This window comes from Daphnia pulicaria, chromosome 6, assembly GCF_021234035.1.
Source record: "Daphnia pulicaria isolate SC F1-1A chromosome 6, SC_F0-13Bv2, whole genome shotgun sequence".
Taxonomy (NCBI): Eukaryota; Metazoa; Arthropoda; class Branchiopoda; order Diplostraca; family Daphniidae; genus Daphnia; species Daphnia pulicaria.
In genome coordinates, this window is record NC_060918.1 from 18,999,724 (window position 1) to 19,017,070 (window position 17,347).

General features: G+C 38.1%; 20 non-coding genes across 20 annotated transcripts; 11 read left to right on the forward strand and 9 right to left on the reverse strand.

Annotated features, from left to right (window-relative positions):
- Positions 1-424: 424 nt before the first annotated feature.
- Positions 425-498, reverse strand: Trnan-guu. The gene has a single exon. It is a non-coding gene; the product is annotated as a tRNA-Asn (tRNA).
- Positions 499-956: 458 nt separating this feature from the next.
- Trnal-caa lies at positions 957-1,076 on the reverse strand. Its single transcript has 2 exons — positions 1,039-1,076; positions 957-1,001 (listed from the first exon to the last, which is right to left on the reverse strand). It is a non-coding gene; the product is annotated as a tRNA-Leu (tRNA).
- Positions 1,077-2,463: 1,387 nt separating this feature from the next.
- Positions 2,464-2,536, forward strand: Trnak-cuu. Its single transcript has one exon. It is a non-coding gene; the product is annotated as a tRNA-Lys (tRNA).
- Positions 2,537-2,632: 96 nt separating this feature from the next.
- On the forward strand, positions 2,633-2,705 carry Trnav-aac. Its single transcript has one exon. It is a non-coding gene; the product is annotated as a tRNA-Val (tRNA).
- Positions 2,706-3,206: 501 nt separating this feature from the next.
- On the reverse strand, positions 3,207-3,280 carry Trnan-guu. The gene has a single exon. It is a non-coding gene; the product is annotated as a tRNA-Asn (tRNA).
- Positions 3,281-3,738: 458 nt separating this feature from the next.
- On the reverse strand, positions 3,739-3,858 carry Trnal-caa. The gene is made up of 2 exons: positions 3,821-3,858; positions 3,739-3,783 (listed from the first exon to the last, which is right to left on the reverse strand). It is a non-coding gene; the product is annotated as a tRNA-Leu (tRNA).
- A 1,387-nt stretch (positions 3,859-5,245) lies between these two features.
- Positions 5,246-5,318, forward strand: Trnak-cuu. The gene has a single exon. It is a non-coding gene; the product is annotated as a tRNA-Lys (tRNA).
- Positions 5,319-5,414: 96 nt separating this feature from the next.
- Positions 5,415-5,487, forward strand: Trnav-aac. Its single transcript has one exon. It is a non-coding gene; the product is annotated as a tRNA-Val (tRNA).
- A 501-nt stretch (positions 5,488-5,988) lies between these two features.
- Trnan-guu lies at positions 5,989-6,062 on the reverse strand. Its single transcript has one exon. It is a non-coding gene; the product is annotated as a tRNA-Asn (tRNA).
- A 458-nt stretch (positions 6,063-6,520) lies between these two features.
- Trnal-caa lies at positions 6,521-6,640 on the reverse strand. The gene is made up of 2 exons: positions 6,603-6,640; positions 6,521-6,565 (listed from the first exon to the last, which is right to left on the reverse strand). It is a non-coding gene; the product is annotated as a tRNA-Leu (tRNA).
- Positions 6,641-8,027: 1,387 nt separating this feature from the next.
- Positions 8,028-8,100, forward strand: Trnak-cuu. The gene has a single exon. It is a non-coding gene; the product is annotated as a tRNA-Lys (tRNA).
- Positions 8,101-8,196: 96 nt separating this feature from the next.
- On the forward strand, positions 8,197-8,269 carry Trnav-aac. Its single transcript has one exon. It is a non-coding gene; the product is annotated as a tRNA-Val (tRNA).
- A 501-nt stretch (positions 8,270-8,770) lies between these two features.
- On the reverse strand, positions 8,771-8,844 carry Trnan-guu. The gene has a single exon. It is a non-coding gene; the product is annotated as a tRNA-Asn (tRNA).
- Positions 8,845-10,808: 1,964 nt separating this feature from the next.
- Positions 10,809-10,881, forward strand: Trnak-cuu. The gene has a single exon. It is a non-coding gene; the product is annotated as a tRNA-Lys (tRNA).
- Positions 10,882-10,977: 96 nt separating this feature from the next.
- Positions 10,978-11,050, forward strand: Trnav-aac. Its single transcript has one exon. It is a non-coding gene; the product is annotated as a tRNA-Val (tRNA).
- A 501-nt stretch (positions 11,051-11,551) lies between these two features.
- Positions 11,552-11,625, reverse strand: Trnan-guu. The gene has a single exon. It is a non-coding gene; the product is annotated as a tRNA-Asn (tRNA).
- Positions 11,626-13,598: 1,973 nt separating this feature from the next.
- On the forward strand, positions 13,599-13,671 carry Trnak-cuu. The gene has a single exon. It is a non-coding gene; the product is annotated as a tRNA-Lys (tRNA).
- A 96-nt stretch (positions 13,672-13,767) lies between these two features.
- On the forward strand, positions 13,768-13,840 carry Trnav-aac. Its single transcript has one exon. It is a non-coding gene; the product is annotated as a tRNA-Val (tRNA).
- Positions 13,841-14,341: 501 nt separating this feature from the next.
- Trnan-guu lies at positions 14,342-14,415 on the reverse strand. Its single transcript has one exon. It is a non-coding gene; the product is annotated as a tRNA-Asn (tRNA).
- Positions 14,416-16,388: 1,973 nt separating this feature from the next.
- On the forward strand, positions 16,389-16,461 carry Trnak-cuu. The gene has a single exon. It is a non-coding gene; the product is annotated as a tRNA-Lys (tRNA).
- The last annotated feature ends 886 nt before the right edge of the window (positions 16,462-17,347 follow it).

Genomic DNA, 17,347 nt, shown 5'->3' on the forward strand with positions numbered 1-17,347 from the left:
TCTGACAATCTGAAAATATTCGCAATGCTGTATCCGGAAGAAGTCAACAGACAGGGGGAGATCAATGGCGACTGCTTTTGTTGTGCAGGTGATATAACCCTTAAGATACTTTCTTCTTTAGCCAATCGACAATGCCCTTTGGTTTTAGGAATGTGGGAAATGACTTGTGCTGGATGGGGAAGAAGTCCATAAACACCAGAAGAGGGGAATCTATGATAGATTACACCTGAACCTGGAACAGTAGCTCCACAGAGAGAATGAACATGATGCGTGTGCACCCTACGCTGCAAATGTTCAGTAGATTCAACAGTCATCAGCTAAAGAAGCCATATCGTGAGTGTGCACTCTACAATGCAAGCTTTAGTCGGGTATAAAGTCATGAGAAGAAGAGTTCAAAATAGAGCAAGAGATTTCAATTACCATCCGCCCCTGGGTGGGATCGAACCACCAGCTTTCCGGTTAACAGCCGAACGCGCTAGCCAATTGCGCCACAGAGGCATGTTAATTAACTAACGACACCCATTAGGAAAGCAAACAATACAATTTTGTGCAGCTGTGCTGTGCTGTGCTGTGCCTGGAAGAATTTCTTCTTGTTCCTATTTCATAAACATCGTGGATGTTTTATGAATTCATTAATTCAATTAACTTTAAATGGTGTATTGGACATTAATTTACATATCCTGTAAGAATAAATCGCTTTGAATAAGCGAAACAGTAAATATATCAAATTCAAATTCATTGAAGTGGTGTTTCCCAGCTCGTCAAAGCAGTATTTTTGATTTTTCTTCAACACCAATGCAAGATATGACTTGTAAGACGTTATTATGTCAATTATTCATGTGTGAACGAAGTAGAAATGAAAATCCATATTTTTACCTAAAATGTATCATTATTGAAAATTGACTTCAATTCCGTAGGTTGACTAGTCTTCATGTGAATTCAGAAAACCATAAAATTGTCAGGAGTGGGATTTGAACCCACGCCTTCATTGAAGACCAGAACACTGCAACTTTTCTATATTGAATCAAGGAATATGTCCTTGAGTCTGGCGCCTTAGACTGCTCGGCCATCCTGACCACATCATATGTACCTAAATACCTTGTCCCTTAGTTATGTGGCATTGAAACTCTTTTCTGCACTTGCTCGCTGCACTGGCTCGCTGCACTGGCAGAAGGACGAAGTCCATAAACACCAGAAGGGAATCTATGATAGCAGCCGAACGCGCTAGCCGATTGCGCCACAGAGGCATGCTGATTGGCTAACGACACCCATAAGGAAAGCAAACATTACATTTTTACTAAGGCCAACACGAATAAAATCTTGCAGTTGACTTCCGGTATGCCATAGTGTAGCCCGTACGAAACTTTTAGCTAGTTCCGCACTAGAAATAGCTACGAAGTTAGGAGTATTTAGCTAGAAATATTCAGACTAAAATTTTTAAATTCCACATTGGGAATTTTAGGGTAGTTTTAGCTGTTTTTTCTAGCTAGAAATCTTAGATTGAAGGTAGCTTGAAATTTTCTCGCTATAATTTCGCTATATCGCTTTATATAAGTAAAAACTTATATAAAAATAAAGAATTAAAAAATATATATTTTCAACATTTTACCTATTGCCCATACCTATTAAGCTATTATACTATGCGTAGGTTATACATAGAAAAATCTGTAGGCCTATTTTGTGTTGAGGACTACCTCATATGCAGCGTTTTTTTAACCTTTTTTATATCACGATTTATTTCGCGATCAAATTAAAAGCGAAACCCTAGATTCAAAATTCCATACTAAAATTAGCTGTAACAGTTAGGAAATATATTAGGGGGGAAAAATTCGAGCTGATTTTAAGGTCAATTATTTCAAGCCAGATCATAAAACGTCCTAGCTAGAAAAATAAAAGCTGATTTCTGCTAAAAAAAAGTGGAGCGAAACCCTAGATGAAAACTTCCATACTGGAATTAGCTTACAGTTAGGAAATATATTTAGGGAGAAAAATTCAAGCTGGTTTTCAGGTTAATTTTTTCAAGCAAAATAAGAAAACGCCCTAGCTTGAAGAAAAAGCTGATTTCTGCTAAAAAAAAGGGGAATTATGTTGAGGTAAAAAATTTCGAGGTGATTGCAAGCATCATAGCTGGTTTGATTTTTTAGCCTAGCACCGCGCGAGCTGTTATTAGCTAACAGTTAAAATTTAAGCTAAAAGTTTCGTACGGGAGAGGTTATCACATCGTCTTCGCAAGCTGAAGATCCTCAGTTCGTTCCTAGGTGGAAGCATCAGAAAAGCTATGGGAACAAATAATATCCGAAGAAAAGTAAAAAAAAAATGAGTAGACGATTAGAAGTATTAGGCAACTGTGAACTACCCACAAAACCAAACAAACATAATAAAAGTTCGTTCACGGCTAGCGGACAGGACAAAATGTCTTCAATAAAACTTGGTTGATGACATTGGAATAGAGCAAAATTTCAAGCCTGGCTAGCTCAGTCGGTAGAGCATGAGACTCTTAATCTCAGGGTCGGGGGTTCGAGCCCCCCGTTGGGCGTTACATATTTGCAAATATTATAGATTTAATTTAGATTTTGGGAGACCATCGTTAGTATTTTGTAGTCATTTCAGAAAAATTCAATGTTGGCATGAAGTTTCCATAGTGGAGTGGTTATCACGTCGGCCTAACACGCTGAAGGTCCTCAGTTCGATCCTGGGTGGAAACAGGGGAGTATTGTTTAGAAAGACTATCAATCAGATGCATATTTGGAATTTATGCAAAGGCCATATTCTAAATCTGCAATCTGACAATCTGAAAATATTCGCAATGCTGTATCCGGAAGAAGTCAACAGACAGGGGGAGATCAATGGCGACTGCTTTTGTTGTGCAGGTGATATAACCCTTAAGATACTTTCTTCTTTAGCCAATCGACAATGCCCTTTGGTTTTAGGAATGTGGGAAATGACTTGTGCTGGATGGGGAAGAAGTCCATAAACACCAGAAGAGGGGAATCTATGATAGATTACACCTGAACCTGGAACAGTAGCTCCACAGAGAGAATGAACATGATGCGTGTGCACCCTACGCTGCAAATGTTCAGTAGATTCAACAGTCATCAGCTAAAGAAGCCATATCGTGAGTGTGCACTCTACAATGCAAGCTTTAGTCGGGTATAAAGTCATGAGAAGAAGAGTTCAAAATAGAGCAAGAGATTTCAATTACCATCCGCCCCTGGGTGGGATCGAACCACCAGCTTTCCGGTTAACAGCCGAACGCGCTAGCCAATTGCGCCACAGAGGCATGTTAATTAACTAACGACACCCATTAGGAAAGCAAACAATACAATTTTGTGCAGCTGTGCTGTGCTGTGCTGTGCCTGGAAGAATTTCTTCTTGTTCCTATTTCATAAACATCGTGGATGTTTTATGAATTCATTAATTCAATTAACTTTAAATGGTGTATTGGACATTAATTTACATATCCTGTAAGAATAAATCGCTTTGAATAAGCGAAACAGTAAATATATCAAATTCAAATTCATTGAAGTGGTGTTTCCCAGCTCGTCAAAGCAGTATTTTTGATTTTTCTTCAACACCAATGCAAGATATGACTTGTAAGACGTTATTATGTCAATTATTCATGTGTGAACGAAGTAGAAATGAAAATCCATATTTTTACCTAAAATGTATCATTATTGAAAATTGACTTCAATTCCGTAGGTTGACTAGTCTTCATGTGAATTCAGAAAACCATAAGTTTGTCAGGAGTGGGATTTGAACCCACGCCTTCATTGAAGACCAGAACACTGCAACTTTTCTATATTGAATCAAGGAATATGTCCTTGAGTCTGGCGCCTTAGACTGCTCGGCCATCCTGACCACATCATATGTACCTAAATACCTTGTCCCTTAGTTATGTGGCATTGAAACTCTTTTCTGCACTTGCTCGCTGCACTGGCTCGCTGCACTGGCAGAAGGACGAAGTCCATAAACACCAGAAGGGAATCTATGATAGCAGCCGAACGCGCTAGCCGATTGCGCCACAGAGGCATGCTGATTGGCTAACGACACCCATAAGGAAAGCAAACATTACATTTTTACTAAGGCCAACACGAATAAAATCTTGCAGTTGACTTCCGGTATGCCATAGTGTAGCCCGTACGAAACTTTTAGCTAGTTCCGCACTAGAAATAGCTACGAAGTTAGGAGTATTTAGCTAGAAATATTCAGACTAAAATTTTTAAATTCCACATTGGGAATTTTAGGGTAGTTTTAGCTGTTTTTTCTAGCTAGAAATCTTAGATTGAAGGTAGCTTGAAATTTTCTCGCTATAATTTCGCTATATCGCTTTATATAAGTAAAAACTTATATAAAAATAAAGAATTAAAAAATATATATTTTCAACATTTTACCTATTGCCCATACCTATTAAGCTATTATACTATGCGTAGGTTATACATAGAAAAATCTGTAGGCCTATTTTGTGTTGAGGACTACCTCATATGCAGCGTTTTTTTAACCTTTTTTATATCACGATTTATTTCGCGATCAAATTAAAAGCGAAACCCTAGATTAAAAATTCCATACTAAAATTAGCTGTAACAGTTAGGAAATATATTAGGGGGGAAAAATTCGAGCTGATTTTAAGGTCAATTATTTCAAGCCAGATCATAAAACGTCCTAGCTAGAAAAATAAAAGCTGATTTCTGCTAAAAAAAAGTGGAGCGAAACCCTAGATGAAAACTTCCATACTGGAATTAGCTTACAGTTAGGAAATATATTTAGGGAGAAAAATTCAAGCTGGTTTTCAGGTTAATTTTTTCAAGCAAAATAAGAAAACGCCCTAGCTTGAAGAAAAAGCTGATTTCTGCTAAAAAAAAGGGGAATTATGTTGAGGTAAAAAATTTCGAGGTGATTGCAAGCATCATAGCTGGTTTGATTTTTTAGCCTAGCACCGCGCGAGCTGTTATTAGCTAACAGTTAAAATTTAAGCTAAAAGTTTCGTACGGGAGAGGTTATCACATCGTCTTCGCAAGCTGAAGATCCTCAGTTCGTTCCTAGGTGGAAGCATCAGAAAAGCTATGGGAACAAATAATATCCGAAGAAAAGTTAAAAAAAAATGAGTAGACGATTAGAAGTATTAGGCAACTGTGAACTACCCACAAAACCAAACAAACATAATAAAAGTTCGTTCACGGCTAGCGGACAGGACAAAATGTCTTCAATAAAACTTGGTTGATGACATTGGAATAGAGCAAAATTTCAAGCCTGGCTAGCTCAGTCGGTAGAGCATGAGACTCTTAATCTCAGGGTCGGGGGTTCGAGCCCCCCGTTGGGCGTTACATATTTGCAAATATTATAGATTTAATTTAGATTTTGGGAGACCATCGTTAGTATTTTGTAGTCATTTCAGAAAAATTCAATGTTAGCATGAAGTTTCCATAGTGTAGTGGTTATCACGTCGGCCTAACACGCTGAAGGTCCTCAGTTCGATCCTGGGTGGAAACAGGGGAGTATTGTTTAGAAAGACTATCAATCAGATGCATATTTGGAATTTATGCAAAGGCCATATTCTAAATCTGCAATCTGACAATCTGAAAATATTCGCAATGCTGTATCCGGAAGAAGTCAACAGACAGGGGGAGATCAATGGCGACTGCTTTTGTTGTGCAGGTGATATAACCCTTAAGATACTTTCTTCTTTAGCCAATCGACAATGCCCTTTGGTTTTAGGAATGTGGGAAATGACTTGTGCTGGATGGGGAAGAAGTCCATAAACACCAGAAGAGGGGAATCTATGATAGATTACACCTGAACCTGGAACAGTAGCTCCACAGAGAGAATGAACATGATGCGTGTGCACCCTACGCTGCAAATGTTCAGTAGATTCAACAGTCATCAGCTAAAGAAGCCATATCGTGAGTGTGCACTCTACAATGCAAGCTTTAGTCGGGTATAAAGTCATGAGAAGAAGAGTTCAAAATAGAGCAAGAGATTTCAATTACCATCCGCCCCTGGGTGGGATCGAACCACCAGCTTTCCGGTTAACAGCCGAACGCGCTAGCCAATTGCGCCACAGAGGCATGTTAATTAACTAACGACACCCATTAGGAAAGCAAACAATACAATTTTGTGCAGCTGTGCTGTGCTGTGCTGTGCCTGGAAGAATTTCTTCTTGTTCCTATTTCATAAACATCGTGGATGTTTTATGAATTCATTAATTCAATTAACTTTAAATGGTGTATTGGACATTAATTTACATATCCTGTAAGAATAAATCGCTTTGAATAAGCGAAACAGTAAATATATCAAATTCAAATTCATTGAAGTGGTGTTTCCCAGCTCGTCAAAGCAGTATTTTTGATTTTTCTTCAACACCAATGCAAGATATGACTTGTAAGACGTTATTATGTCAATTATTCATGTGTGAACGAAGTAGAAATGAAAATCCATATTTTTACCTAAAATGTATCATTATTGAAAATTGACTTCAATTCCGTAGGTTGACTAGTCTTCATGTGAATTCAGAAAACCATAAGTTTGTCAGGAGTGGGATTTGAACCCACGCCTTCATTGAAGACCAGAACACTGCAACTTTTCTATATTGAATCAAGGAATATGTCCTTGAGTCTGGCGCCTTAGACTGCTCGGCCATCCTGACCACATCATATGTACCTAAATACCTTGTCCCTTAGTTATGTGGCATTGAAACTCTTTTCTGCACTTGCTCGCTGCACTGGCTCGCTGCACTGGCAGAAGGACGAAGTCCATAAACACCAGAAGGGAATCTATGATAGCAGCCGAACGCGCTAGCCGATTGCGCCACAGAGGCATGCTGATTGGCTAACGACACCCATAAGGAAAGCAAACATTACATTTTTACTAAGGCCAACACGAATAAAATCTTGCAGTTGACTTCCGGTATGCCATAGTGTAGCCCGTACGAAACTTTTAGCTAGTTCCGCACTAGAAATAGCTACGAAGTTAGGAGTATTTAGCTAGAAATATTCAGACTAAAATTTTTAAATTCCACATTGGGAATTTTAGGGTAGTTTTAGCTGTTTTTTCTAGCTAGAAATCTTAGATTGAAGGTAGCTTGAAATTTTCTCGCTATAATTTCGCTATATCGCTTTATATAAGTAAAAACTTATATAAAAATAAAGAATTAAAAAATATATATTTTCAACATTTTACCTATTGCCCATACCTATTAAGCTATTATACTATGCGTAGGTTATACATAGAAAAATCTGTAGGCCTATTTTGTGTTGAGGACTACCTCATATGCAGCGTTTTTTTAACCTTTTTTATATCACGATTTATTTCGCGATCAAATTAAAAGCGAAACCCTAGATTCAAAATTCCATACTAAAATTAGCTGTAACAGTTAGGAAATATATTAGGGGGGAAAAATTCGAGCTGATTTTAAGGTCAATTATTTCAAGCCAGATCATAAAACGTCCTAGCTAGAAAAATAAAAGCTGATTTCTGCTAAAAAAAAGTGGAGCGAAACCCTAGATGAAAACTTCCATACTGGAATTAGCTTACAGTTAGGAAATATATTTAGGGAGAAAAATTCAAGCTGGTTTTCAGGTTAATTTTTTCAAGCAAAATAAGAAAACGCCCTAGCTTGAAGAAAAAGCTGATTTCTGCTAAAAAAAAGGGGAATTATGTTGAGGTAAAAAATTTCGAGGTGATTGCAAGCATCATAGCTGGTTTGATTTTTTAGCCTAGCACCGCGCGAGCTGTTATTAGCTAACAGTTAAAATTTAAGCTAAAAGTTTCGTACGGGAGAGGTTATCACATCGTCTTCGCAAGCTGAAGATCCTCAGTTCGTTCCTAGGTGGAAGCATCAGAAAAGCTATGGGAACAAATAATATCCGAAGAAAAGTAAAAAAAAAATGAGTAGACGATTAGAAGTATTAGGCAACTGTGAACTACCCACAAAACCAAACAAACATAATAAAAGTTCGTTCACGGCTAGCGGACAGGACAAAATGTCTTCAATAAAACTTGGTTGATGACATTGGAATAGAGCAAAATTTCAAGCCTGGCTAGCTCAGTCGGTAGAGCATGAGACTCTTAATCTCAGGGTCGGGGGTTCGAGCCCCCCGTTGGGCGTTACATATTTGCAAATATTATAGATTTAATTTAGATTTTGGGAGACCATCGTTAGTATTTTGTAGTCATTTCAGAAAAATTCAATGTTGGCATGAAGTTTCCATAGTGGAGTGGTTATCACGTCGGCCTAACACGCTGAAGGTCCTCAGTTCGATCCTGGGTGGAAACAGGGGAGTATTGTTTAGAAAGACTATCAATCAGATGCATATTTGGAATTTATGCAAAGGCCATATTCTAAATCTGCAATCTGACAATCTGAAAATATTCGCAATGCTGTATCCGGAAGAAGTCAACAGACAGGGGGAGATCAATGGCGACTGCTTTTGTTGTGCAGGTGATATAACCCTTAAGATACTTTCTTCTTTAGCCAATCGACAATGCCCTTTGGTTTTAGGAATGTGGGAAATGACTTGTGCTGGATGGGGAAGAAGTCCATAAACACCAGAAGAGGGGAATCTATGATAGATTACACCTGAACCTGGAACAGTAGCTCCACAGAGAGAATGAACATGATGCGTGTGCACCCTACGCTGCAAATGTTCAGTAGATTCAACAGTCATCAGCTAAAGAAGCCATATCGTGAGTGTGCACTCTACAATGCAAGCTTTAGTCGGGTATAAAGTCATGAGAAGAAGAGTTCAAAATAGAGCAAGAGATTTCAATTACCATCCGCCCCTGGGTGGGATCGAACCACCAGCTTTCCGGTTAACAGCCGAACGCGCTAGCCAATTGCGCCACAGAGGCATGTTAATTAACTAACGACACCCATTAGGAAAGCAAACAATACAATTTTGTGCAGCTGTGCTGTGCTGTGCTGTGCCTGGAAGAATTTCTTCTTGTTCCTATTTCATAAACATCGTGGATGTTTTATGAATTCATTAATTCAATTAACTTTAAATGTTGTATTGGACATTAATTTACATATCCTGTAAGAATAAATCGCTTTGAATAAGCGAAACAGTAAATATATCAAATTCAAATTCATTGAAGTGGTGTTTCCCAGCTCGTCAAAGCAGTATTTTTGATTTTTCTTCAACACCAATGCAAGATATGACTTGTAAGACGTTATTATGTCAATTATTCATGTGTGAACGAAGTAGAAATGAAAATCCATATTTTTACCTAAAATGTATCATTATTGAAAATTGACTTCAATTCCGTAGGTTGACTAGTCTTCATGTGAATTCAGAAAACCATAAGTTTGTCAGGAGTGGGATTTGAACCCACGCCTTCATTGAAGACCAGAACACTGCAACTTTTCTATATTGAATCAAGGAATATGTCCTTGAGTCTGGCGCCTTAGACTGCTCGGTCATCCTGACCACATCATGTGTACCTAAATACCTTGTCCCTTAGTTATGTGGCATTGAAACTCTTTTCTGCACTTGCTCGCTGCACTGGCTCGCTGCACTGGCAGAGGGAAGAAGTCCATAAACACCAGAAGGGAATCTATGATAGCAGCCGAACGCGCTAGCCAATTGCGCCACAGAGGCATGCTGATTGGCTAACGACACCCATAAGGAAAGCAAACATTACATTTTTACTAAGGCCAACACGAATAAAATCTTGCAGTTGACTTCCGGTATGCCATAGTGTAGCCCGTACGAAACTTTTAGCTAGTTCCGCACTAGAAATAGCTACAAAGTTAGGAGTATTTAGCTAGAAATATTCAGACTAAAATTTTTAAATTCCACATTGGGAATTTTAGGGTATTTTTAGCTGTTTTTTCTAGCTAGAAATCTTAGATTGAAGGTAGCTTGAAATTTTCTCGCTATAATTTCGCTATATCGCTTTATATAAGTAAAAACTTATATAAAAATAAAGAATTAAAAAATATATATTTTCAACATTTTACCTATTGCCCATACCTATTAAGCTATTATACTATGCGTAGGTTATACATAGAAAAATCTGTAGGCCTATTTTGTGTTGAGGACTACCTCATATGCAGCGTTTTTTTAACCTTTTTTATATCACGATTTATTTCGCGATCAAATTAAAAGCGAAACCCTAGATTCAAAATTCCATACTAAAATTAGCTGTAACAGTTAGGAAATATATTAGGGGGGAAAAATTCGAGCTGATTTTAAGGTCAATTATTTCAAGCCAGATCATAAAACGTCCTAGCTAGAAAAATAAAAGCTGATTTCTGCTAAAAAAAGTGGAGCGAAACCCTAGATGAAAACTTCCATACTGGAATTAGCTTACAGTTAGGAAATATATTTAGGGAGAAAAATTCAAGCTGGTTTTCAGGTTAATTTTTTCAAGCAAAATAAGAAAACGCCCTAGCTTGAAGAAAAAGCTGATTTCTGCTAAAAAAAGGGGGAATTATGTTGAGGTAAAAAATTTCGAGGTGATTGCAAGCATCATAGCTGGTTTGATTTTTTAGCCTAGCACCGCGCGAGCTGTTATTAGCTAACAGTTAAAATTTAAGCTAAAAGTTTCGTACGGGAGAGGTTATCACATCGTCTTCGCAAGCTGAAGATCCTCAGTTCGTTCTTAGGTGGAAGCATCAGAAAAGCTATGGGAACAAATAATATCCGAAGAAAAGTAAAAAAAAAATGAGTAGACGATTAGAAGTATTAGGCAACTGTGAACTACCCACAAAACCAAACAAACATAATAAAAGTTCGTTCACGGCTAGCGGACAGGACAAAATGTCTTCAATAAAACTTGGTTGATGACATTGGAATAGAGCAAAATTTCAAGCCTGGCTAGCTCAGTCGGTAGAGCATGAGACTCTTAATCTCAGGGTCGGGGGTTCGAGCCCCCCGTTGGGCGTTACATATTTGCAAATATTGTAGATTTAATTTAGATTTTGGGAGACCATCGTTAGTATTTTGTAGTCATTTCAGAAAAATTCAATGTTGGCATGAAGTTTCCATAGTGTAGTGGTTATCACGTCGGCCTAACACGCTGAAGGTCCTCAGTTCGATCCTGGGTGGAAACAGGGGAGTATTTTTTAGAAAGACTATCAATCAGATGCATATTTGGAATTTATGCAAAGGCCATATTCTAAATCTGCAATCTGACAATCTGAAAATATTCGCAATGCTGTATCCGGAAGAAGTCAACAGACAGGGGGAGATCAATGGCGACTGCTTTTGTTGTGCAGGTGATATAACCCTTAAGATACTTTCTTCTTTAGCCAATCGACAATGCCCTTTGGTTTTAGGAATGTGGGAAATGACTTGTGCTGGATGGGGAAGAAGTCCATAAACACCAGAAGAGGGGAATCTATGATAGATTACACCTGAACCTGGAACAGTAGCTCCACAGAGAGAATGAACATGATGCGTGTGCACCCTACGCTGCAAATGTTCAGTAGATTCAACAGTCATCAGCTAAAGAAGCCATATCGTGAGTGTGCACTCTACAATGCAAGCTTTAGTCGGGTATAAAGTCATGAGAAGAAGAGTTCAAAATAGAGCAAGAGATTTCAATTACCATGCGCCCCTGGGTGGGATCGAACCATCAGCCTTCCGGTTAACAGCCGAACGCGCTAGCCAATTGCGCCACAGAGGCATGTTAATTAACTAACGACACCCATTAGGAAAGCAAACAATACATTTTTGTGCAGCTGTGCTGTGCTGTGCTGTGCTGTGCTGTGCCTGGAAGAATTTCTTCTTGTTCCTATTTCATAAACATCGTGGATGTTTTATGAATTCATTAATTCAATTAACTTTAAATGGTGTATTGGACATTAATTTACATATCCTGTAAGAATAAATCGCTTTGAATAAGCGAAACAGTAAATATATCAAATTCAAATTCATTGAAGTGGTGTTTGCCAGCTCGTCAAAGCAGTATTTTTGATTTTTCTTCAACACCAATGCAAGATATGACTTATAAGAAGTTATTATGTCAATTATTCATGTGTGAACGAAGTAGAAATGAAAATCCATATTTTTACCTAAAATGTATCATTATTGAAAATTGACTTCAATTCCGTAGGTTGACTAGTCTTCATGTGAATTCAGAAAACCATAAGTTTGTCAGGAGTGGGATTTGAACCCACGCCTTCATTGAAGACCAGAACACTGCAACTTTTCTATATTGAATCAAGGAATATGTCCTTGAGTCTGGCGCCTTAGACTGCTCGGTCATCCTGACCACATCATGTGTACCTAAATACCTTGTCCCTTAGTTATGTGGCATTGAAACTCTTTTCTGCACTTGCTCGCTGCACTGGCTCGCTGCACTGGCAGAGGGAAGAAGTCCATAAACACCAGAAGGGAATCTATGATAGCAGCCGAACGCGCTAGCCAATTGCGCCACAGAGGCATGCTGATTGGCTAACGACACCCGTAAGGAAAGCAAACATTACATTTTTACTAAGGCCAACACGAATAAAATCTTGCAGTTGACTTCCGGTATGCCATAGTGTAGCCCGTACGAAACTTTTAGCTAGTTCCGCACTAGAAATAGCTACAAAGTTAGGAGTATTTAGCTAGAAATATTCAGACTAAAATTTTTAAATTCCACATTGGGAATTTTAGGGTATTTTTAGCTGTTTTTTCTAGCTAGAAATCTTAGATTGAAGGTAGCTTGAAATTTTCTCGCTATAATTTCGCTATATCGCTTTATATAAGTAAAAACTTATATAAAAATAAAGAATTAAAAAATATATATTTTCAACATTTTACCTATTGCCCATACCTATTAAGCTATTATACTATGCGTAGGTTATACATAGAAAAATCTGTAGGCCTATTTTGTGTTGAGGACTACCTCATATGCAGCGTTTTTTTAACCTTTTTTATATCACGATTTATTTCGCGATCAAATTAAAAGCGAAACCCTAGATTCAAAATTCCATACTAAAATTAGCTGTAACAGTTAGGAAATATATTAGGGGGGAAAAATTCGAGCTGATTTTAAGGTCAATTATTTCAAGCCAGATCATAAAACGTCCTAGCTAGAAAAATAAAAGCTGATTTCTGCTAAAAAAAGTGGAGCGAAACCCTAGATGAAAACTTCCATACTGGAATTAGCTTACAGTTAGGAAATATATTTAGGGAGAAAAATTCAAGCTGGTTTTCAGGTTAATTTTTTCAAGCAAAATAAGAAAACGCCCTAGCTTGAAGAAAAAGCTGATTTCTGCTAAAAAAAGGGGGAATTATGTTGAGGTAAAAAATTTCGAGGTGATTGCAAGCATCATAGCTGGTTTGATTTTTTAGCCTAGCACCGCGCGAGCTGTTATTAGCTAACAGTTAAAATTTAAGCTAAAAGTTTCGTACGGGAGAGGTTATCACATCGTCTTCGCAAGCTGAAGATCCTCAGTTCGTTCTTAGGTGGAAGCATCAGAAAAGCTATGGGAACAAATAATATCCGAAGAAAAGTAAAAAAAAATGAGTAGACGATTAGAAGTATTAGGCAACTGTGAACTACCCACAAAACCAAACAAACATAATAAAAGTTCGTTCACGGCTAGCGGACAGGACAAAATGTCTTCAATAAAACTTGGTTGATGACATTGGAATAGAGCAAAATTTCAAGCCTGGCTAGCTCAGTCGGTAGAGCATGAGACTCTTAATCTCAGGGTCGGGGGTTCGAGCCCCCCGTTGGGCGTTACATATTTGCAAATATTGTAGATTTAATTTAGATTTTGGGAGACCATCGTTAGTATTTTGTAGTCATTTCAGAAAAATTCAATGTTGGCATGAAGTTTCCATAGTGTAGTGGTTATCACGTCGGCCTAACACGCTGAAGGTCCTCAGTTCGATCCTGGGTGGAAACAGGGGAGTATTTTTTAGAAAGACTATCAATCAGATGCATATTTGGAATTTATGCAAAGGCCATATTCTAAATCTGCAATCTGACAATCTGAAAATATTCGCAATGCTGTATCCGGAAGAAGTCAACAGACAGGGGGAGATCAATGGCGACTGCTTTTGTTGTGCAGGTGATATAACCCTTAAGATACTTTCTTCTTTAGCCAATCGACAATGCCCTTTGGTTTTAGGAATGTGGGAAATGACTTGTGCTGGATGGGGAAGAAGTCCATAAACACCAGAAGAGGGGAATCTATGATAGATTACACCTGAACCTGGAACAGTAGCTCCACAGAGAGAATGAACATGATGCGTGTGCACCCTACGCTGCAAATGTTCAGTAGATTCAACAGTCATCAGCTAAAGAAGCCATATCGTGAGTGTGCACTCTACAATGCAAGCTTTAGTCGGGTATAAAGTCATGAGAAGAAGAGTTCAAAATAGAGCAAGAGATTTCAATTACCATGCGCCCCTGGGTGGGATCGAACCACCAGCCTTCCGGTTAACAGCCGAACGCGCTAGCCAATTGCGCCACAGAGGCATGTTAATTAACTAACGACACCCATTAGCAAAGCAAACAATACATTTTTGTGCAGCTGTGCTGTGCTGTGCTGTGCTGTGCTGTGCCTGGAAGAATTTCTTCTTGTTCCTATTTCATAAACATCGTGGATGTTTTATGAATTCATTAATTCAATTAACTTTAAATGGTGTATTGGACATTAATTTACATATCCTGTAAGAATAAATCGCTTTGAATAAGCGAAACAGTAAATATATCAAATTCAAATTCATTGAAGTGGTGTTTGCCAGCTCGTCAAAGCAGTATTTTTGATTTTTCTTCAACACCAATGCAAGATATGACTTATAAGAAGTTATTATGTCAATTATTCATGTGTGAACGAAGTAGAAATGAAAATCCATATTTTTACCTAAAATGTATCATTATTGAAAATTGACTTCAATTCCGTAGGTTGACTAGTCTTCATGTGAATTCAGAAAACCATAAGTTTGTCAGGAGTGGGATTTGAACCCACGCCTTCATTGAAGACCAGAACACTGCAACTTTTCTATATTGAATCAAGGAATATGTCCTTGAGTCTGGCGCCTTAGACTGCTCGGTCATCCTGACCACATCATGTGTACCTAAATACCTTGTCCCTTAGTTATGTGGCATTGAAACTCTTTTCTGCACTTGCTCGCTGCACTGGCTCGCTGCACTGGCAGAGGGAAGAAGTCCATAAACACCAGAAGGGAATCTATGATAGCAGCCGAACGCGCTAGCCAATTGCGCCACAGAGGCATGCTGATTGGCTAACGACACCCATAAGGAAAGCAAACATTACATTTTTACTAAGGCCAACACGAATAAAATCTTGCAGTTGACTTCCGGTATGCCATAGTGTAGCCCGTACGAAACTTTTAGCTAGTTCCGCACTAGAAATAGCTACAAAGTTAGGAGTATTTAGCTAGAAATATTCAGACTAAAATTTTTAAATTCCACATTGGGAATTTTAGGGTAGTTTTAGCTGTTTTTTCTAGCTAGAAATCTTAGATTGAAGGTAGCTTGAAATTTTCTCGCTATAATTTCGCTATATCGCTTTATATAAGTAAAAACTTATATAAAAATAAAGAATTAAAAAATATATATTTTCAACATTTTACCTATTGCCCATACCTATTAAGCTATTATACTATGCGTAGGTTATACATAGAAAAATCTGTAGGCCTATTTTGTGTTGAGGACTACCTCATATGCAGCGTTTTTTTAACCTTTTTTATATCACGATTTATTTCGCGATCAAATTAAAAGCGAAACCCTAGATTCAAAATTCCATACTAAAATTAGCTGTAACAGTTAGGAAATATATTAGGGGGGGAAATTCGAGCTGATTTTAAGGTCAATTATTTCAAGCCAGATCATAAAACGTCCTAGCTAGAAAAATAAAAGCTGATTTCTGCTAAAAAAAAGTGGAGCGAAACCCTAGATGAAAACTTCCATACTGGAATTAGCTTACAGTTAGGAAATATATTTAGGGAGAAAAATTCAAGCTGGTTTTCAGGTTAATTTTTTCAAGCAAAATAAGAAACGCCCTAGCTTGAAGAAAAAGCTGATTTCTGCTAAAAAAAAGGGGAATTATGTTGAGGTAAAAAATTTCGAGGTGATTGCAAGCATCATAGCTGGTTTGATTTTTTAGCCTAGCACCGCGCGAGCTGTTATTAGCTAACAGTTAAAATTTAAGCTAAAAGTTTCGTACGGGAGAGGTTATCACATCGTCTTCGCAAGCTGAAGATCCTCAGTTCGTTCCTAGGTGGAAGCATCAGAAAAGCTATGGGAACAAATAATATCCGAAGAAAAGTAAAAAAAAAATGATTAGACGATTAGAAGTATTAGGCAACTGTGAACTACCCACAAAACCAAACAAACATAATAAAAGTTCGTTCACGGCTAGCGGACAGGACAAAATGTCTTCAATAAAACTTGGTTGATCGCATTGGAATAGAGCAAAATTTCAAGCCTGGCTAGCTCAGTCGGTAGAGCATGAGACTCTTAATCTCAGGGTCGGGGGTTCGAGCCCCCCGTTGGGCGTTACATATTTGCAAATATTGTAGATTTAATTTAGATTTTGGGAGACCATCGTTAGTATTTTGTAGTCATTTCAGAAAAATTCAATGTTGGTATGAAGTTTTCATAGTGTAGTGGTTATCACGTCGGCCTAACACGCTGAAGGTCCTCAGTTCGATGGGTGGAAACAGGGAATTCTTTTTGGAAAGACTATCAATCAGATGCATATTTGGAATTTATGCAAAGGCCATATTCTTTGTGAATGAAATCTACAATCTGACAATCTGAAAATATTCGCAATGCTGTATCCGGAAGAAGTCAACAGACAGGGGGAGATCAATGGCGACTGCTTTTGTTGTGCAGGTGCTATAACCCTTAAGAGACTTTCTTCTTTAGCCAATCGACAATGCCCTTTGGTTTTAGGAATGTGGGAAATGACTTGTGCTGGATGGGGAAGAAGTCCATAAACACCAGAAGAGGGGAATCTATGATAGGTTACACCTGAACCTGGAACAGTAGCTCCACAGAGAGAATGAACATGATGCGTGTGCACCCTACGCTGCAAATTTTCAGTAGATTCAACAGTCATCAGCTAAAGAAGCCATATCGTGAGTGTGCACTCTACAATGCAAGCTTTAGTCGGGTATAAAGTCATGAGAAGAAGAGTTCAAAATAGAGCAGGAGATTTCAATTACCATGCGCCCCTGGGTGGGATCGAACCACCAGCCTTCCGGTTTTTTTTTTTTATATTTAAACGATTTATTGTCACAATTAAAATTTAAATTTCTTTACAGATACTTGGGGCATTTACGAGATTTGTGACATAAGTGACTTGCTGTGGCCAAGGAGAAGCATTACAAAGAGAAAAAGAAAACATTTCGAGACGGAAATGAAAGGGGACAAATGATTT